The following is a 20014-nucleotide window of genomic DNA, read 5'->3' as shown; positions in this document are numbered from 1 at the left end:
GACATAAGTTTTTAACTCCTTTGTGTAAACACCAAAGAGCACAATTGCTGGACTGTATGGTAAGAGGATGTTTAGTTTTGTAAGAAACCTCCAAACTGTCTTCCCGAGTGGCTGTACCATTTTGCGTTCCCACCAGCAATGTATGAGAGTTCCTGTTGTTCTATATCCTCACCAGAATTTGTTGTTGTCAGTGTTCCAGATGTTGCTCATTCTAATAGGTGTGTAGTTACATATCATTGATGTTTTAATTTACATTTCCCTGATGACATATGATATGAAACATCTTTCATATGCTTTATTTCCCATCTGTATATCTTTTTGGTGAGGTGTCTGTTAAAGTCTTTGACTCATTTAAAAAATTGGGTTGTTTTGTAATTGTTGAGTTTTAAGAATTCTTTGCATATTTTGGACAACAGTCCTTTATCAGATGTGTCTTTTACAAATATTTTTCCCCACTGTGTGACTTGTCTTCTAATTATCTTGAGCAAAATCAGAAGTTTTTAATTTTAATGAGGTCTAGCTTATCAATTATTTCTTTCATGGATCATGCTTTTGGTGTTGTATCTAAAAATCATTACCAAATCCAAAGTCATCCAGGTTTTCTCCTATGTTATCTTATGGGAGTTTCATAGTTTTGCATTTTTACATTTAGGCCTATAATGCATCTTGAGTAAATTTTCGTGAAGGGCATAAAGTCTGTGTCTAGATTCACTTTTTTTTTCATGTGTATGTCCAGTTGTTCTAGTACCATTTGTTGAAAAGCCCATCCTTGCTTCATTGCATTACCTTTTCTCCTTTGTCTAAGAAGTGTTGACTGTTTATGTGGGTCTATTTCTGGGCTTTCTATTCTGTTCTATTGATCTATCTGTCTATTCTTTCACCAGTACCATATGGTCATGATTCCTGTGGTTCTATGATAAGTCAGGTAGTGCCATTCTTCCAATTTTGTTCTTCTTCAACATTATGTTGGCTATTCTGGATCTTTTGCCTCTCCATACAAACTTTAGAATTGCTTTGTTGATATCTACAAGATAACTTGCTGGGATTTTGATTGGGATTGCACTAATCTATAGATCAGGTTGGGAAGTACTGATATCTTGACAACGTTGAGTCTTCCTATCCATGAACACCCTTTATTTTTCTGATAGCATACTTGTCTTATTTTTTGTTTTTAAATTTAAAAAGAATTCTTTATATCTTAGAAATACTTAACTTTTGTCTGTGATTATTTTGTCTGACATTCTCCTCCCTGTTCCCTCACACCCCTCTCCAGTATGAATTTTTGATTGTATAGAAGTTTTACATTGATTTCAAGTCAGAACTTTCTAACTGAAAAAAAAAAAAAACCCTTCTGTCTGGCTTTAAAGACTTTCCCCCCACCCAGATAGTATAAATGTTTACCTAGATTTTCTTCTCTTTTGGGAGTAAAATGATGGTTGGTCATGATGTAGTCATTTAATCAAATATACAGTTGGATTTGATTTGCCAATGTCATATCATTTGCCAGTAATTATAATTTTATAACCATCTTTCCAGTATTTATTCTTTTATTTATGTTTTGATAGGTGGCTTATATTTCCATAATTGAAAATTAACCACAGGCATCTTTTTCTCATTATTGATATTAAGATGGGAGTGTCTTTATTGTCTTTTAAGTAGGATATGCTTCCTGTGTTTAGATGGATATTTTTTGTTGTAGCTTTCCAAAGTTAGTAAACAATGTAGAATGGATGTAGAACTTGATTACATGCTTATATGGCCTTTATCAATGAAGGATAATATAGAATAAAGGCAAAATCATAAATGGGGCAAAGTTGCTGATAAAATATGTGAGATATTGATAAAAGATATAAGCCACCAAAAAGACTTGACAGTTATGAACATTCATGTACTAGTAAGTTTTCAATATAAAGTACAAATATTGATTATAGTTTAAAGAGAAATCAACAGATCCTCAACCAATCAAGTAGGCAAAAGAGTTAGGATATTTAAGATGATAAATTATATATTATCTATACCATTAGCAGAGCTCTTAGTTGAACCACTCTTTATTCTTGGAACTGGATCTTATTTGGTTGTGGTCTATTATTCTTTAAATGTATTGAAGTATTTGAGGAGTTAACATTTTTCTAGAATTTTTTCTAATGCTCTAATTTTTTGTGTTATATTTGCTAGGATTCTCCTCCCTCTCTCACCAGGAATGTGCTAGCTTCATAAAATGAATTGATAAAACTTCTCTTGTCTTCTATAACTATAGGACAGTATAAATTCTAGGGGCCACAGGATTTCTTGAAGGCTTGAAAGAACTCACTGGGACCAGGATTCGTTTTTTTTTTCTTTTGAAAATTTTATTTTGTTGTGTTATGAACACTTAACATGAGATTTAATATCTTAATAAAATTTTAAGCGTAAAATACATTATCATTGACTATAGGTACTATGTTGAGTAACAGATCTCTAGAGCTTATTCATCTGGCTTAACTGATACTTTATGCCTGATGATTAGTAACTCCCCATTTTCCCCTGCCCCCAGCCCCTGGCAACCAACATTCTAGTCTCTGATTATATGAATTTAACTTTTTAATATACCTGATGTAAGTGAAATCTGTAGGATTTGTTTTTCTGTGACTAGCTTATTTCACTTAGTATAATGTCCTCAAGTTTCATCGATGTTGTCACATATTGCAGAATTTCTTTTTTAAGGCTAAATAATTTTCTAATATATATATGGACATTAGGTTTTTTCCACATCTTGCCTGTTGTGAATGGCGCTGCAATGATCATGGGGGTGCTAATATCTTTTTGAGATTCTGATTTCAATTCTTTTGGTTAAATATCCAGAAGGGAATTGTTGGATCATATGGTAGTTTTATCTTTAATTTTTTCAGCAACATCCATACTGTTTTCCATAGCAGCTGCACTATTTTGCATTTCTACCACAGTGTGCAAGGATTCCAATTTCTCCACATCCTTACCAACACAACTTTAAAACAAAGTTTTTATTATAGCCATCCTGACAGGTGTGAGGTGATATCTCATTGTGGTTTTGACTTGCATTTCCCTGATGATTAATACACTGAACATTTTTTCTTATATATAATGGCCATTTGTATGTCTTCTTTGGAGAAATGTCTATTTAATTCCTTAGCTCAACTTTAAATCAGGTTATTTGAATTATTAGGTTTTTTTTTCTTTGCTATTGAGTTGTAGGAGACTTATTTATTTTGGAGATTAACCCCTTATCAGACATATGGTTTACAAATATTTTCACCCAATCTTTTATACTTTCTATAGGGGATAAAGGCAATATAGATGGTATAAAAGGTTGGGTTGGAACTATATAACACCAGGGTAAGTCCTTGAAATAAATTCTCTCTCCTTTTTCCTTCCTTCATTTTCTCCTCCCTCCCTCCCTCCCTCCCTCCTTTCCTTCCTTCTTTCCATCCATCTATCCACCCATCCATCTCAGCTAACAGCTTCCTTTGTTGCCATTTGCTTCTTTTTCTTAACAACGGAAAGAAACATACTTATTCTCCTTCTTTCCTCTCCCTGCCACCCTACCCTAAAAAATAAAAAGTGAATATAGCACTACTCAAGAAATCTCCAACTTAAGAACGGTAATTTCAATATATGTATAGTTACCTCTCATGCTTCCTTTATATATGGTAGGTGGTACCATAGGAGAGAAGAGGTTAAAAGTATGGCTCTTGGGCTTCCCTGGTGGTGCAGTGGTTGAGAGCCCCCCTGCCGATGCAGGGGCCACGGGTTCGTGCCCCGGTACGGGAAGATCCCACATGCCGCTGAGCGGCTGGGCCCGTGAGCCATGGCCGCTGAGCCTGCGCGTCCGGAGCCTGTGCTCCGCAACGGGAGAGGCCACAGCAGTGAGAGGCCCGCGTACCGTCAAAAAAAAAAAAAAGTATGGCTCTTATAAGATGAACCCTTCTCACGTGTAAAATGGGAATCATTTTCACACCTGTGTCCTAATTGTGAGGATTAACTGACATGAAAGTCTGTCAAGATTTCAGCACTCTCTCTGGGACACAGTACTAGTAATAATAACAATAGTCATTGTAATTACTATTATTATGTTCATTTAATAAACATTATTGAACTTAGCTGATTTGTATTAGAATTTCTTCTTTGAAAATGGATGTTGGGTGGTGGGGAGCAGAGAGTGGTCTTGAATTTCTGCTTGAGACCAACACACAGCAGGCCAGTTTTGCCTCTGTGTCTTAGCTCTCTCTGAATGTCTTGTAGGCTCTGTGTCCCAGTCTGTGTGATGAACACCCTCGTTATTAGAGTCTCCAAATTTTTTCTGTCTGTCTCCCATTAAAAGTAACCATTTCTTCTTTCATCCTGTACACTGTACATAGTATATACTTGCATTTGATAATGTTAATATTTATTGAGCATTTACTATGTGCCAAATACTAGGTATGTGTCTTACTTTCTGTAATCCTCATATAACCATCTGAAGTAGATACTATCATGTTCACCATTCTACAGCACGTTCCTACAATTGGTCCCCTCATTAGATCTCAAAATCTTTTTCACTGGGAACACAGTTTATGGATACTTATATTCCCAGGACTTATGTAGCATGAGGCATAGGATAAGTTCTCCATCGTTGTTGATCTGTGACACTCTCTCCCCCAAGTGCCTCATTCCTATTTCCTGGAGATGTCTCATTCTTCTCTTAGCACTTCCCAGACTACTCCATGCCTTCTGGCAGTTGCTCTGGCCCTTCACTGTCCTCAGTGGTTCCTCTTCTGCTAGAAGTCTTGCCTTAGCTCAGCAGAGCTCCCATGGGGAGCTCACAGTCTTGTGGGCTACAGGTCATGTGAGCAAGAAGTGGTAACAACTTTAGGGGAGATGTGTTTATATGACCCAAGTTTAAGCTTTGAGCGTGCTTTGCTGCCATGTTTTGCACAGCCCTTTCATCTGCTTTGTAAACCATTTCTTCCTTCAGATGTCAGTACTAGGTATCCCCACCTCTATCACCTGCACCCATGTGTCCTCCACCCTATCCATATTACTGTCATAGCACTGACTGCTGTCTCTTGGATCTGACATTCTCCTTGTCTGTACCACTCCCTTGAGCTCCTCGAGGGCAAGGACCATGTTCTCTGTGTTCTGCAACTCTGAAACCCCAGTACAAGCACAATGCCTGGCACGTCACCAGTGTTCCAAAAATACTCACTTATTAAATCAACAAAAACAAGGTTCTTATGTTGATAGGTCCCAGAGTACTGTTTATAGAGTGTTTTAGAAACATTGTGGATTAAACAAACGTTTGTGGGCTGATCTGGGAATCTAACCTCCAGGTACAACGTGTTTCCAGGGGAGAGAATGCTTGGATGCTCATGTTTATTTTCAGCACTAAGATGTTAGCTCTGCTTTCAAATTCTGATGGATCCTTTGTACTCTTCTCAGATTGGTGCAGTTTCTCTTGGACTCAGTGGAAGTCCTATGCCCATGGGAAACAATCTGTCTGCCTCTGAACAGATGTTGGAGCAACAGTAATGAATTTCAGAGTGAATACAATTTGCATATGAAATAACTTATTCCCCTAATTCGGAGTTTCCTGAGTGACTGAGAGGCTCTGAAGGTAGAGCACACCCCTCCCTCATTTCCGCATAGTACTGAGCTGTTAAGTGTCTCATGTGACACCCAGAGAGTTTGGGAAGCAACCCTCTTCAGTTTGCTGGTATCACTTCACAATATTAATAGCTTGTGATTCCTGATGTAGGGAGGCTATTGAGCTTGTACAGTTGGCTCATAGTCTCATGAAGAACACTCTTAATTTTCCTTCCTCCTAAGTGTGAACTTTTCAGCAGTGATGTGGCCTGAGTAGGTTCAATTTAATCAAAGATTCCCAGAATATTTCTTGCTGAGGAGTGAATCACTGGATTTTCTGGTGAATTATGAGAGGAACACGTGTGCATCTTCCTGTCTGTAGTGTGCAGTGCAGTGTGCTGTAAAACAATCAACTGAGATTTTCCAACGTAGTTTAACTTCTTTTCTAGCTCTCTGCAGTCTGTCTTCATCATATATTTTGAGCCTTATTTCTTGCTCTCACTTTTGCACTTTGCACTTCAGTGACATAGAGTTTGACATGCCTCTCAGCATCATACACAGTGCCTGCACCAGCATTATTACCTAAAAGAGGTTTAGGATAGGCAATCTGGTTGGAATAAAGGACTAGACCCTTACGTTGGAGTTCCATTTGCATAGCAAGCCCACTATTTATACATAGAAGGGGTGCTGCTTCCTGATGGTTACTCCAGACTTCTAGTAACTTCAGCTAAGATCCTTGGAATCATCTTTGATCCATCTTTTCCTCGCTCTGCCTAATCCTTCAGCTAGCTTTATGAGCCCACTTTCAAGTATAACAACAATTACATCCCTTCCTCTCACCTTCATAGCTACCATTGTGGTCCAAGCTGCCCTCACCTCTTATTGAGATGTTGCAGTAACCTCCTAACTGACTTCCCTACTTACATCTTTGCTTCCAGTCTGTCTCCAGCATGTCTTTTGAGCCTTGTTTCTTGTTCCCACACAGTTGCCCAAGTGATCTTGTTAAAACGGAAGTCAGATCATGTCATTCCTCTGCAGAAAACCCTCTGATACCTTCTCATTTTCATTTAGAATAAAATCCACAGTCCTTAAAATGGCCAGAAAGGCTCTACCTGTGTTAAGGAGTAGGGCCTACTTCTGTTAAGGTAAAGGACTCCTGTTACCTCTCAACCCCCTGTCTTACTTACCTCCTCGTTCACCCTTTTCCCTCCACACTGGCCACTTCGCTGTTCTTCAAGCATTCATGAAACGTTTGTGGCTTTTGCATGTGCTTTCCCATTGTCTGGACTCTTTTTCATTTGGAAACCTACGTGGTGTCTTTCTCCCTCTATCATCTACTTCAACACTTTACTCCTCATCTCATTTGTTCTTTCTACTCCATTTGACATTGCTTATTTTTCCCCACTTCCAGAAATTATTCTCTTGGCTTCTGGACATTACACTCTCCTGGAATTATTTGTACCTGTTCACTATTAATTTTTAAAAATATTTATTTATTTATTCATTTATTATTTAATTTTTGATCTGTTTTATGGGCTGCTCTTCCTCTGTCTACCCCTTAACTGCCAGGTGTCTATTTCCAATCTTCTGTAATTCTTGCTACCTATTGCTTTCTTGAGCAATATTATCCTCTCTGAGGTTTTAAAATTACCACTTGTATGCTCACAAGCTCCCAAATCTCTATCTCTAGCCCAGCTCTCTCTCTTGAGATTCAGATGCATAGGTCCTGCTATCTGCTGAACATCTAGATGTATCATGGACACCTCAAAATCAACATGTTTAAAAGGAAGTCATCTTCTTCATTATAAAAGGGCTCTGCCATCCAAGTTCTCTATTTCAGTTGAGTACCTAGTTCTTACCTAGGTATTTAATTGAAAGTTACTCTTGACTCTTCCCTCCCCTTCATTCCCCACAGTCAGTTAATCATCAAGTTCTGCTGATGGTACCTCTCAAATAATTCTTGGATTTTTTTCTCCCTCTTCACATTTATTACTAACGATGGGTTGAATGGTGGTTCCAAAAAGATATGTTTATATCCAGCTACCTGGAACTTTTAAATGTTACATTATATGGAAAAAGAGTTGTTGCAAATGTAATTAAATTAAGGATCTCAGGATGAGGTTATAAGAGAAAGGAAGAGGAAGAATTGTGACAGGAGAGAAGACACAGATACACTGAGGAGAAGGCAATATGAAGGCAAAGACAGAGGCAGAGTTTGGAGTGATGTGGCCACAAGCCAAAGAAAAGAAGAAATCTGACAACCACCAGAAGCTGGAAGAGACAAGGAAGGATTCTCCACTAGAGCCTCCAGAGACCTTGATTTTGCACTTCTGGCTTCCAGAAATGTGAGACTGTGAGAGAATACATTTCTATTCTTTTTGGTTATCCAGTTTGTGGTAATTTGTTGTGGCAGCCACAGGAAACTTGTACACTACCTTTGCTGGTTCAGATCTTTGTCTTAGATTAGTGTGACAGCTCCCTCATGGTCTCTCTGCCTCCAGTCTTGTATTATTTCCTCTTCTATTATATTTTTGGCTCTTTCTATGGGCTTCTTCTCTAGTGCTGATAAGCACGCTGGCATCTTTCTTGTTTTAAAAGAAACTAAGTCTTCAACACGTTCAAAGTAATGTGAGAATAGTTTTGCGGGGATAAACTAAGCTGTCTTAAAAAGATAATAGTGAGCCCTCAATCAAGGCTTTGAAAAGAGCTCTGAACTTTTCTTTTGTTTCTCTTTTATTTTACCTAAGGAGGAAAATCAGACAAATTACAGAAATATACTGAGTGTCTCCCAATGTTACCAGCTATTCGCTGATAATAACTTTTCTTCTCCTGTGGCTGGAAGGAGGGTAAATTATGTTGCTTTCGGCGACAACCTCCTACCCTTGCAGTCCTGGCTTACTTAGCACTGGCCTCAACTAGCACCATCTGCCACTATCTACTAATGAGTTCGTAACTTGCCTTTGTCTGAGCTGGTCAGAAAATGTGCATTCACATCATGATCATATATGGCATTTAAAATATTTTCTTTTTATCTTCAATAATTTATAGATGCAAAATCCTAGAGTATTCATAATTTTAATAAAATCCAGAGGTCCCTTTTAAAGCATTTGCTGTTTTTTTTTTTTTCCATTTTGGAGGGAAAAAAATGACTCCTCTCCTTTTCAAGTCTTGAGTTGAATCCTTTTCGACCTTTCTCCTTTTCATGTCTTTCCGTTGCATCCCTGTGTTACATGTGTTGCTGGCATCGATACATGCAGCAGTTACCACCTACAGTTTTGAGGTGCATGTCCTTGCTTTAAGAGAAGAGGGGACCTGAAGAGGGGAGATGCAAAACCAATGAAAAAGCAGGTAGTTGTGTCCAATTGTTATCCTCTTTTAGGAGTGACAGTGTCACATTTATATTTGAATTTTTTTTTAACATCTTTACTGGAGTGTAATTGCTTTACAATGGTGTGTTAGTTTCTGCTTTATAACAAAGTGAATCAGTTATACATATACATATGTTCCCATATCTCTTCCCTCTTGTGTCTCCCTCTCTCCCACCCTCCCTATCCCACCCCTCTAGGTGGTCACAAACCACAGAGCTGATCTCCCTGTGCTATGTGGCTGCTTCCCACTAGCTATCTATTCTATATATTTGAATTTTTAATTGAGAAAAACCAATTGAAACTATAAATTATTACACAATTATAATTTTCCTTTCTTTATCCCCTGTTTTTCAGATTTTTGTGTCATTTTCTTGGTTGCCTTCGTTGATAGGAAATTTAGAGCTATATACTTATTATTATTATTTTTAAAAATCAAAACCTGATTCAGTTTTTAAAATAATTTTTTTCTATGGTCGAGTGTGGTAGGTAGAATAATGATCCCCAAAAGATGTTCATGTCCTGATCCAGGAACCTGTGAATATGTTCCTTTACATGGACAAGAGGCACTTTGCAAATGTTAAGATATTAATCAAGTTAAGATCTTGAGATAGGGAAATTATCTTGGATTATTGGGATGGGCCCAATGTAACAACAAGGGTTCTTATAAGAGGGAGGCAGGAGGGTCAGAGTGAAAGAGTTGGAGAAAGAGCTGTGACGATGGAAGCAGAGGTCAGAGTGATACCATTGCTAGAAAGAAGCATGAACCAAAGAATGGGGGTAGCCTCTGGAAGCTGGAAAAGCAAGGAACGGATGATCCCCTAAAGCCTCCAGAAGGAACACATCTCTGCTGGTACTTTGAGTTTTAGCTCTGTATGACTCTCATTTAAACTTTTCCAGAATTGCAAGATAATAAATTTGTGATATTTAAGCCACTAAATTTGTGGTAATTTGTTAAAGCAACAATAGGAAACCAAAACCCTGGGCTTTTAGTAAAAACCACAATATGATTTTCATTCCTTTACCCTAGAATTTAGTGACACATTATTTCAGATCCTATCCAGGGAGCACTGTCACTTTAAGACGCTATCACAAGCTCACCAGAGCAGCTGAGGGCTAACTCACCCAGAAACCACCATGACTGACTCATTGTCCTATGGACTTTCTCTTGGACCCCGGCTCACCCCATCTTCTTTACTTCCCTCCATGTTCTCTGGCCTACCATATTGCTTAGTCACTTGCCCTGACCTGCATCTAGGTTTATTCATTTGTTTTTTGCTGTGACTTGGTTAATGAGCCTTGGAATTCTCAGCTTCTTCGCTGTCTGGTTTGTAGTGTCCATACATATTAGTCCTTTCTGGCTTAACCCTTCTTGCCAATCTGATGACTGGCTTTATGCATAGAGGTCCTCAACTCTTGGTGCCCTAATGGGATCAATTAATCCAGTCACCAGTTTGTGTGTGTTCAGATGTACATGTTCCTGTTTCAGTTAACAATTGTGCCTGAGGATTTGGCTCTGTTTGCTCATCTGTTCATTCATTCATTAAATGGTAATTTGTTGAACAGCTACTTTATGCCAAGGACTGGAATAAAAAGTAGGGATGGATAGATTAATGAGATATGGTCCACATGCTCAAGGAGTTCATAGTCTAATTCAGAAGACCAACAGAGAGAGAGGTAATTACTAAACAATGTGGTAAGGGCAAAGATGGAAATATGCATAGCTGTCACTGGTCCCAGAGAAGAGAGGCTATTGTGGAGTAGTGGGAATGGGAAAGCTTCCTGCAAGGAAGAGAGGCCTCAGTAGAAACTTAACAGGAAAGAATGGGAATTATCTAGATAGTGGCAAGGAGGTGCATATCGAGGAGGGTGTGAATGGAGGAGACTGCACATAGTGATAGGGGTTTAGAATAAGAAGGGACAAATTGAGCAAAAGCATAGGGAAGTAAAGGGCTATGTAAGGAACAACAAGCAACTAAATGTTACTGGTGTATTGAGTGTGATGCAGAGAGTTGGGGAGGAGAAGGCTGGAGAGGTAAGCAGGGGCCAGACCTTAGAGCACCTTACATGCTCTGGACAAGAGCTTCAACCCTAGCATCTGGCTGTCCATTTTAGAGTACATAAGAATTGTTCATTCAGTTCATCAACACTGTTCAAAGCCCTGGGGATCAGCGGTGAACAAGAAGGCAAAGCTGCTGCCCTCTTGGAACCCAGTGTAGCAGGGGAGACAGATAATGTGGTAAGCATGATGAAGGAGGTGTTGGGGTAGCTTGTAAGCTGGGTGAGGGTCCAAAAAAGACTTCCCTGAAGATACAATTTCTGAGCTGAGTTTTGATGATGAGATTACCTAAGGAGCTTATTAAGAAGGGAGATCTCTAGCCTCCAACCTCAAAGAACCTTATTCACTAGATCTGGGGCAGATGCAAGAACCTGCATTTTGCATAGCATGGTAGGTGATCTTGGTGCAGGTGGATTCATCGAAGGGTTCAATGTTTTTGCTTCCATTAAATGAATCTCAGATGTTGGAACTTCTCTATATCCTGATTCAGAAGGCTCAAACCACAAATAGCCTCATTGAGATGTTGTAACACACGTGATATTTAAGAAAAACACTATTGCAATAACTGAGTGTTGTTCAACCCACATCTAGATGGCTCTTGAATGATTCAGAGGGAAACTTTGGATGGTATATGGTTAGAAGTTGTTTGGGAAGTTTCCTTTGAAAGATTGAGTAACATGAGAACATGCTTCCACAGATGACTGAAGAATGGGTGAAGATTCCTTTCCTTAATTCCTCTACCAGCTCCCATCAACTTTCTACCCCTGACCCCCACTGCTTTCCAAGAAAATGGGCCTCAACTACTTAATCCTTAGTCAGAAATTTAGGCTGAGGATACCTCCAATCCCTGTATAGAACTAGCATCTCTGCAAAACTTCCTAGATGATAAATGATAAGCAAATGATTTAAATCTTATTATTCCGGAAAGCAGGGTAGTATGGTAGAAACAGCATAAATATTTTGTGTGTGTATTTTTAATTTTTAACTTACTAAAAAAATTCCACAGTGCTTTACAATTTTCAGAAGTTTCACATACATGATTTCATATAATCCCATAATAACACTTTAAAAAAATCCCCAACCCCTGTATTACCCCTACCCCCTCCCTCTCCCCCCTGGTAACCACTAGTTGATTCTCTAAATCTGTGAGTCTGCTTCTTTATTAGAAACAGTGTAAAACTTGAAGCCAGCCTTATCAATGAATATTTACCTACTTTGTACCAGGCCCTGTGCTAGGTGCTCAGAAAAAAAAGAATAAGATCTTATCCTTGATCTGTAGAAGCTTACAACTGAGTAGAGGAGACAGGTAATCTTAATAACAATGTGGCAGTGAAATGATAGAGCTCACAGGATACTGTGGAACAAGAGATGAGACATTTACCTGAGCCTGGAGTGAAGGTTCACAAAGAGATAAGCCCTTAGCTGGGACTTGAAGGTTGGGTAGAAATTAACTGGGATAGGAAAGTGAGGGTAGGGCACATTTTATTTCTATCTTTTATACTCTATGTTTCCTTTCTTTTGTGTCTAACCACAGAGTCTCTTTCTGGTGTGTACACAGCAGGTTTGTGGTCTGATAGAATCAATGTTTACATATCTTCATTAACTTTTTAATTGATTCGACTGAAAAGATCACTTATTTCTGGTTTGGTTGACCTAAATTAGCAGTTTACTCAGGGTTTCCTAATGATCACGTTCAAAGCAGAATACATTTGTTTACAATGAGCTTGTCCTTTGAGGTGATACCCAATCAATCCGTTAGCTTTGTTTGAAGTCTTATCAATGCACAGTTGGTTGTCTTAGGATGCAGTATGGGCAGAGTGGATGACCACAGTGGTGGCCTATTTATGGACCAGTCTGACTGAGAGAATGGTCAGATGGCCTTGCTCAGTTCCTAGAGAACCACAATCTACACTCCCCCCACCCCACCCCTCAGTTGTCTCTCTTGTTCTTTTGATAGTTCTTAACATATTTAACAAATCCTTTGAGAATCTGATGAACACCAAGACTCTGTAAGAAAATACATAAGATAAGACAAAAATGATTAATGTGTAATGTTCAGAGATTTTCCCCACCACCTCCTTTCCTCACAATAGAATCCTCAGTCTAAGTGAAATGATTTTTGTCTTTCTCTCCCTTCAAAGATTTATTTTTGCAGAAGAGAAGCTAGGTTGATGTACTTGATAAAGTTCTTAAAGAGGAAGGAAAGAAGGGATGTGGAGAACAGAAAATGCTTTGGGCAATGGAGGGTTGGTGGAGGAGTGTTTTTCTCTGGGGGTCTTGAGGAGAGAGATCCTGGTATAACTGTAGGAAGGGACTAAATGGGCAGGAGAATAGAAGGTATTTTAGTAAGTGCTTTTACACATTGTGTGTTTGAGTCCCTTTGAGTAATGTGAGTAAAACATGGGGTTTCTTAACTTTTAAATTTATTTTTGGCATTGCACTGTGATTCTTGGTTGTAACAGGGCTTTGAGACTAAATCACGTTATGGGTACATATGCATGCTCGTATGATTCTGTAAATACAGCATCGAGGAAATTGTGGCTCACCCCCTTCCAAGCCTATCTGTAGGCTCCAGGTTAAGAATGTCTGTTTTGGGGGTCTGCATTACAGAAATAATCTGCTAACTTGTCTCCCTATTACCACTTTTCCTCTTCTCCAATCTTTTCTGTATATTATAGCCACACTACTCTTAAAATATAAATTGGATTATGTCATTTCCTTGGTTAAATCCTTTTAATGGCTTCCCTATTTGCATAAGTTTTGTGGGCTGAATTATGCCCCCCCCAAATTCATATGTTGAAGTCCTCACCCCCATTACCTCAGAATGTGACTGTATTGGGGGATAGGTTTTTTTAGAGAAATAATAATTAAAATAAAGTCATTAGGGTGAGCCAAAGCAATCTTGAGAAAGAACAAAGCTGGAGGTATCACGCTCCAGACTTCAGATTATACTACAAAACTACAGTAATCAAAACAGTATGGTACTGGCACAGAAACAGACACATAGATCAATGAAACAGAATAGAGAGCCCAGAAACAAACACTTGCACTTATGGTCAGTTAATCTATGACAAAGGAGGCAAGAATATACAATGGAGAAAAGACAGCTTCTTCAATAAATTGTGCTGGGAAAACTGAACAGCCACATGCACTACTGTGTATCAAACTGGACTATTTTTTCATACCATATACAAAAATAAACTCAAAATGGATTAAAGATTAAATGTAAGACCTGAAACCATAAAACTCAGAGAAGCAAACTTAGAACACTCTTTGACATAAATCGTAGCAGCATTTTTTTGGATCTGTCTCCTAAGGCAAAGGAAACAAAAGCAAAAATAAACAAATGGGACCTAATTAAACTTAAAAGCTTTTTCACAGCAAAGGAAACCATTGACAAAATGAAAAGACAACCTACTGAATGGGAGAAAATATTTGCAAATGATATGACCAACAAGAGGTTAAATCCAAAATGTAGAAACAGTTCAAACAACTCATTATCAAAAAAAGAAACAACTGGATTAAAAAAATGGGCAGAAGACCTAAATATACATTTCTCCAAAGAAGACATACAGATGGCCAACAGTTACATGAAAAGATGCTCAATATTGCTAATCATAAGAGAAATGCAAATTGAAACCACAATGAAATATCACCTCGTGCCTGTCAGAATGACTATCATCAAAAAGACCACAAATAACAAATGTCCGTGAGGTTGTGGAGAAAAGGAAACACTTGTACACTGTTAGCGGGAATGTAAATTGGTGCAGTCACTATGGAAAACAGTATAAAGTTTCCTCAAAAAAACTCAAAATAGACTACCATATGATCCAGCAATTCCGCTTCTAGGTATATATTCGAAGAAAAGGAAAACACTAATTTGAAAAGATACATGCACCCTAATGTTCATAGCAGCACTATTTACAATTGCCAAGATATGGAAGAAGCCTAGGTGTGCATCAACATATGAATGGATAAAGAAGATGTGGTATATATATATATATATATATATATATATATATATACACACACACACAATGGAATGCTACTCAGCCATTAAAAAAAATGAAAGTTTGTTCCTTGAAACAACATGGATGGACCTGGAGGGTATTATGCTAAGTGAAATAAGCCATAGAGAGAAACACAAATACTGTATGTTATCATTCATACATGGAATCTAAAAAATCAAAAAAATGACTAACAAACAGACTCACAGATATAGAGAACAAACTAGTGGTTATCACTGGGGAGAGGGAAGACAGGAGGGGCAAAATACAGATAGGGGATTAAGAGGTATGAACTACTATGTATAAAATAAATAAACTACAAGGATATATTGTATAGCACAGAGCATACAGCCAATATTTTATAACTTTAAATGGAGTATAATCTGTAAAAATTTTGAACCACTATGTTATCACCTAAAAATAATATAATATTATAAATCAACTATACCTCAATAAAAAAATTGAAAAAGTAAAGTCTTCCAATCAATGAAAAAAATATGGTATACTCATGCAGTGGAATAGTATACAGCAATGAATATGAGTGAATCAATGCCACAACAATGTGAATCAATTGCCTACTTACAATGTTGCGTGAAAGAAGACATACACTAAATAATACATATTATAGGATTCCATGTATACAAAGTGCAAAAACAGACAATAATAACCTATGGTGCTAGAAATCAAAATAATGGTTAAGATTGGGGAATAGGGAAAGGGTAGTGATTAGCAGGGACACAGGGGGGCTTATGGGATGTTGGTATACTTCTATTTCTTGAGCTGGGAGATGTTTCCTAGGTATATTTATTTTTTGATGGTTTATCAAGCTATGCCCATATAATTTCTGCATTTTTGTAAGTATGTTATACCTCAATTATCATTTTGTTAATGAAAAATACATATACAACAATGTTTATCATTGCATTGTATATAATGTCACTGGATTCATCAGTTATGGTATTAGATGAATAAATTGGGGAACATTCATGAAATGAAAAAAAAAGTCATTAGGGTGAGCCCTAATCCAATATGACTGGTGTCCTTATACAACAAGATGAGGACAGACACAGATACAGAGGGAAGACCACATAAAGTTACAAGTAAAAGACGGTCATCTATAAGTCAAGGAGAGAGGCTCAGAAGAACCTTTCCCACAACCTTTCTGACACCTTGATCTTGGACATCTAGCTTCCAGAATTGTGAGAAGATAAATTTCTGTTTTTTTAAGCCATCCAGTCTATGGCACTTTGTTATGACAGTGCTAGAAAACCAATATAGTAAGTAAAATGCAAACATGTTCCTGTGTCTTACAAAGCTCTATGATTTGATCCTGCCTAAATTTCCATTGCTCTTTAAAGTCTAGTCATCATTGTCTTCTAGCAATTCCTTGATGACGAGACTTTTTTTTTAAAGCGTTAAGAGTCTTCATGCTCCAGGGGACCTTCAGGATGGCGGAGGAGTAAGACGTGGAGATCACCTTCCTCCCCACAAATACATCAAAAATACATCTACATGTGGAACAACTCCTACAGAACACCTACTGAACACTGACAGAAGACCTCAGACTTCCCAAAAGGCAAGAAACTCCCCATGTACCTGGGTAGGGCAAAAGGAAAAAGGAAAAATAGAGACAAAAGAATAGGGATGGGACCTGCCCTTCTGGGAGGGAGCTGTGAAGGAGGAAAAGTTTCTACACACTAGGAAGCCCCTTCACTGGCGGAGACAGGGGGTGGCGGGGGGGAAGCTTCAGAGCCATGGAGGAGAACACAGCAACAGGGGTACAGAGGGCAAGGTGGAGAGATTTCCACACAGAGGATTGGTGCTGACCAGCACTCACCAGCCCGAGAGGATTGTCTGCTCACACACTGGGGTGGGCAGGGGCTGGGAGCTGTGGCTCGGGCTTTGGAGGTCAGATCCCAGGGAGAGGACTGGGGTTGGCTGCGTGAACACAGCCTGAAGGGGACTAGTGGGCCACAGCTAGCCAGGAGGGATTCTGGGAAAAAGTCTGGACCTGCCTAAGAATTAAGAGACCATTGTTTCAGGGTGTGCGAGGAGGGGGGATTCAGAGCACCACCTAAACGAGCTCCAGAGACTGGTGCGAGCCGCGGCTATCAGCGCGGACCCCAGAGATGGGCATGAGATGCTAAGGCTGCTGCTGTAGCCACCAAGAAGGCTGTGTGCAAGCACAGATCACTCTCCACACCTCTGCTCCTGGGAACCTGTGCAGCCTGCCACTGTCAGGGTCCCATGATCCAGGGACAACTTCCCCAGGAGAACACACCTCATGTCTCAGGCTGTTGCAATGTCATGTTGGCCTTTGCCGCCGCAGGCTCGCCCCACATTCCAGCTATGACTACTGTACCCCTGCCTCCCCTAATGAGTGAGCCAGAGCCCCCTAATCAGCCACTGCTTTAACCCCCTCCTTTCTAGGTGGGGAACAGTTGCCTGAGAGTGAAATACATGCAGGGGTGGGGCTAAACCAAAGCTGAACCCCAGGAGCTGTGAGAACAAAGAAGAGAAAGGGAAATTTCTCCATGCAGCCTCAGGAGCAGTGGATTAAATCCCCACAATCAACTTGATGTGCCCTGCATCTGTGGAATACCTGAATAGACAATGAATCATCTCAAAACAGAGGCAGTGGACTTCGGGAGCAACTGTAGACATGGGGTTTGCTGTCTGTGACTGACTTGTTTCTGATTTTTATGTTTATCTTAGTATAGTTTTTAGTGCTTGTTATCATTGGTGGATTTGTTTATTTGTTTGGTTGCATTCTTCCTGTTTTTAAAAGAAATTTTATTACTTTTTTATTTTAATAATTTTTTATTTTAACAATTTTATTTTTAATTTTTATTTATTTATTTTTCTTTCCTTTTTCTCTCCCTTTTCTTCTGAGCTGTGTGGCTGACAGGGTCTTAGTGCTCCAGCCTGGTGTCAGGACTGAGCCTCTGAGGTCGTAGAGCTGAGTTCAGGACATTGGACAACCAGAGAACTCCTGGCCCCATGTAATATCAATCAGTGGGAGCTGTCCCAGACATCTCCGTCTCAATGCTAAAGCCCAGCTCCACCCAACGGCCAGCAAGCTCAAGTGCTGGATGCCCCATGCCAAACAACTAGCAAGACAGGAACACAACTCCACCCATTAGCAGAGAGCCTGCCTAAAAATCATACTAAGTTCACAGACACCCCAAAACACCACTGGATGTGGCCCTGCCCACCAGAAAGAGAAGATCCAACCACACCCACCAGAACACAGGTACCAGTCCCCTCCACCAGGAAGCCTACACAAGCCACTGAACCAACCTCAACCACTGGGGGCAGACACCAAAACCAATGGGAACTATGAACCTGCAGACTGCAAAAAGGAGACCCCAAACACAGTAAGTTAAACAAAAAGAGAAGACAGAGAAATATGCAGCAGATGAAGGAGCAAGGTAAAAACCCACCAGACCAAACAAATGAAGAGGAAATAGGCAGTCTACCTGAAAAAGAATTCAGAGTAATGATCCAAAAATCTTGGAAATAGAATGGAGAAAATACACGAAACGTTTAACAAGGACCTAGAAGAACTAAAGAGCAAGCAAACAATGCTGAACAACAAAATAAACGAAATTAAAAATTCTCTAGAAGGAATCAATAGCAGAATAACTGAAGCAGAAGAATGGATAAATGACCTGGAAGATAAAATAGTGGAAAAAACTACCGCAGAGCAGAATAATAGCAGAATAACTGAGGCAGAAGAATGGATAAGTGACCTGGAAGATAAAATAGTGGAAAAAACTACCGCAGAGCAGAATAAAGAAAAAATAATGAAGAGAATTGAGGACAGTCTAAGAGACCTTGGGACAACATTAAAGGTACCAACATTCAAATTGTAGGGGTCCCAGAAGAAGAAGAGAAAAAGAAAGGGACTGAGAGAATATTTGAAGAGATTATAGTTCAAAACTTCCCTAACATGGGAAAAGAAATAGTCAATCAAGTCCAATAAGTGCAGAGAGTCCCATACAGGATAAACCCAAGGAGAAACAAGCCAAGACACATATTAATCAAACTATGAAAAATTAAAAACAAAGAAAAAATATTAAAAGTAGCAAGGGAAAAGCAACAAATAATATACAAGGGAATCCCCATAAGGTTAACAGCTGATCTTTCAGCAGAAACTCTGCAAGCCAGAAGGGAGTGGCAGGGCATATTTAAAGTGATGAAGGAGAAAAACTTACAACCAAGATTACTCTACCCAGCAAGAATCACATTCAGATTCGATGAAGAAATTAAAAGCTTTACAGACAAGCAGAGGTTAAGAGAATTCAGCACCACCAAACCAGTTAAGAGAATTCAGCACCACCAAACAAAACAACAAATTCTTAAGGAACTTCTCTAGTCAGGAAACAGAAGAGAAGTAAACACCTACAAAAAGAAACACAAAACAATTAAGAAAATGGTAATAGGAACATACATATTGATAATTACCTTAAATGTAAATGGATTAAATGCTCCAATCAAAAGACATAGACTGGATGAATGGATCCAAAACAAGACCCGTATATATGCTGTCTACAAGAGACCCACTTCAGACCTAGGTACACTTTCAGACTGAAAGTGAGGGGATGGAAAAAGATAGCTGTTCTCATATCAGACAAAACAGACTTTAAAGTAAAGACTATTACAACAGACAAAGAAGGACACTACGTAATGATCAAGGGATCAATCCAAGAAGAAGATATAATAATTGTAAATATTTATGCACCCAACATAGGAGCACATCAATACATAGGGCAAATGCTAAAGGCCTAAAACAGATCACTGAAGAAATCAAAGAAGAAATAAAAAAAACCTAGAAACAAATGACAGTGAAAAAATGACGACCAAAACCAATGGGATGCAGCGTCTGGGAAGATCCCACATGCCACGGAGCAACTAAGCCCGTGTGCCACGACTACTAAGCCTGTGAGTCCGGAGCCTGTGCTCCACAACAAGAGAAGCCGCGATAGTGAGAGGCCTGTGCACCA

This window comes from Physeter macrocephalus, chromosome 4 (genome assembly GCF_002837175.3).
Source record: "Physeter macrocephalus isolate SW-GA chromosome 4, ASM283717v5, whole genome shotgun sequence".
In the NCBI taxonomy this organism is placed as follows: Eukaryota; Metazoa; Chordata; class Mammalia; order Artiodactyla; family Physeteridae; genus Physeter; species Physeter macrocephalus.
This window is presented reverse-complemented; position numbering follows the sequence as displayed.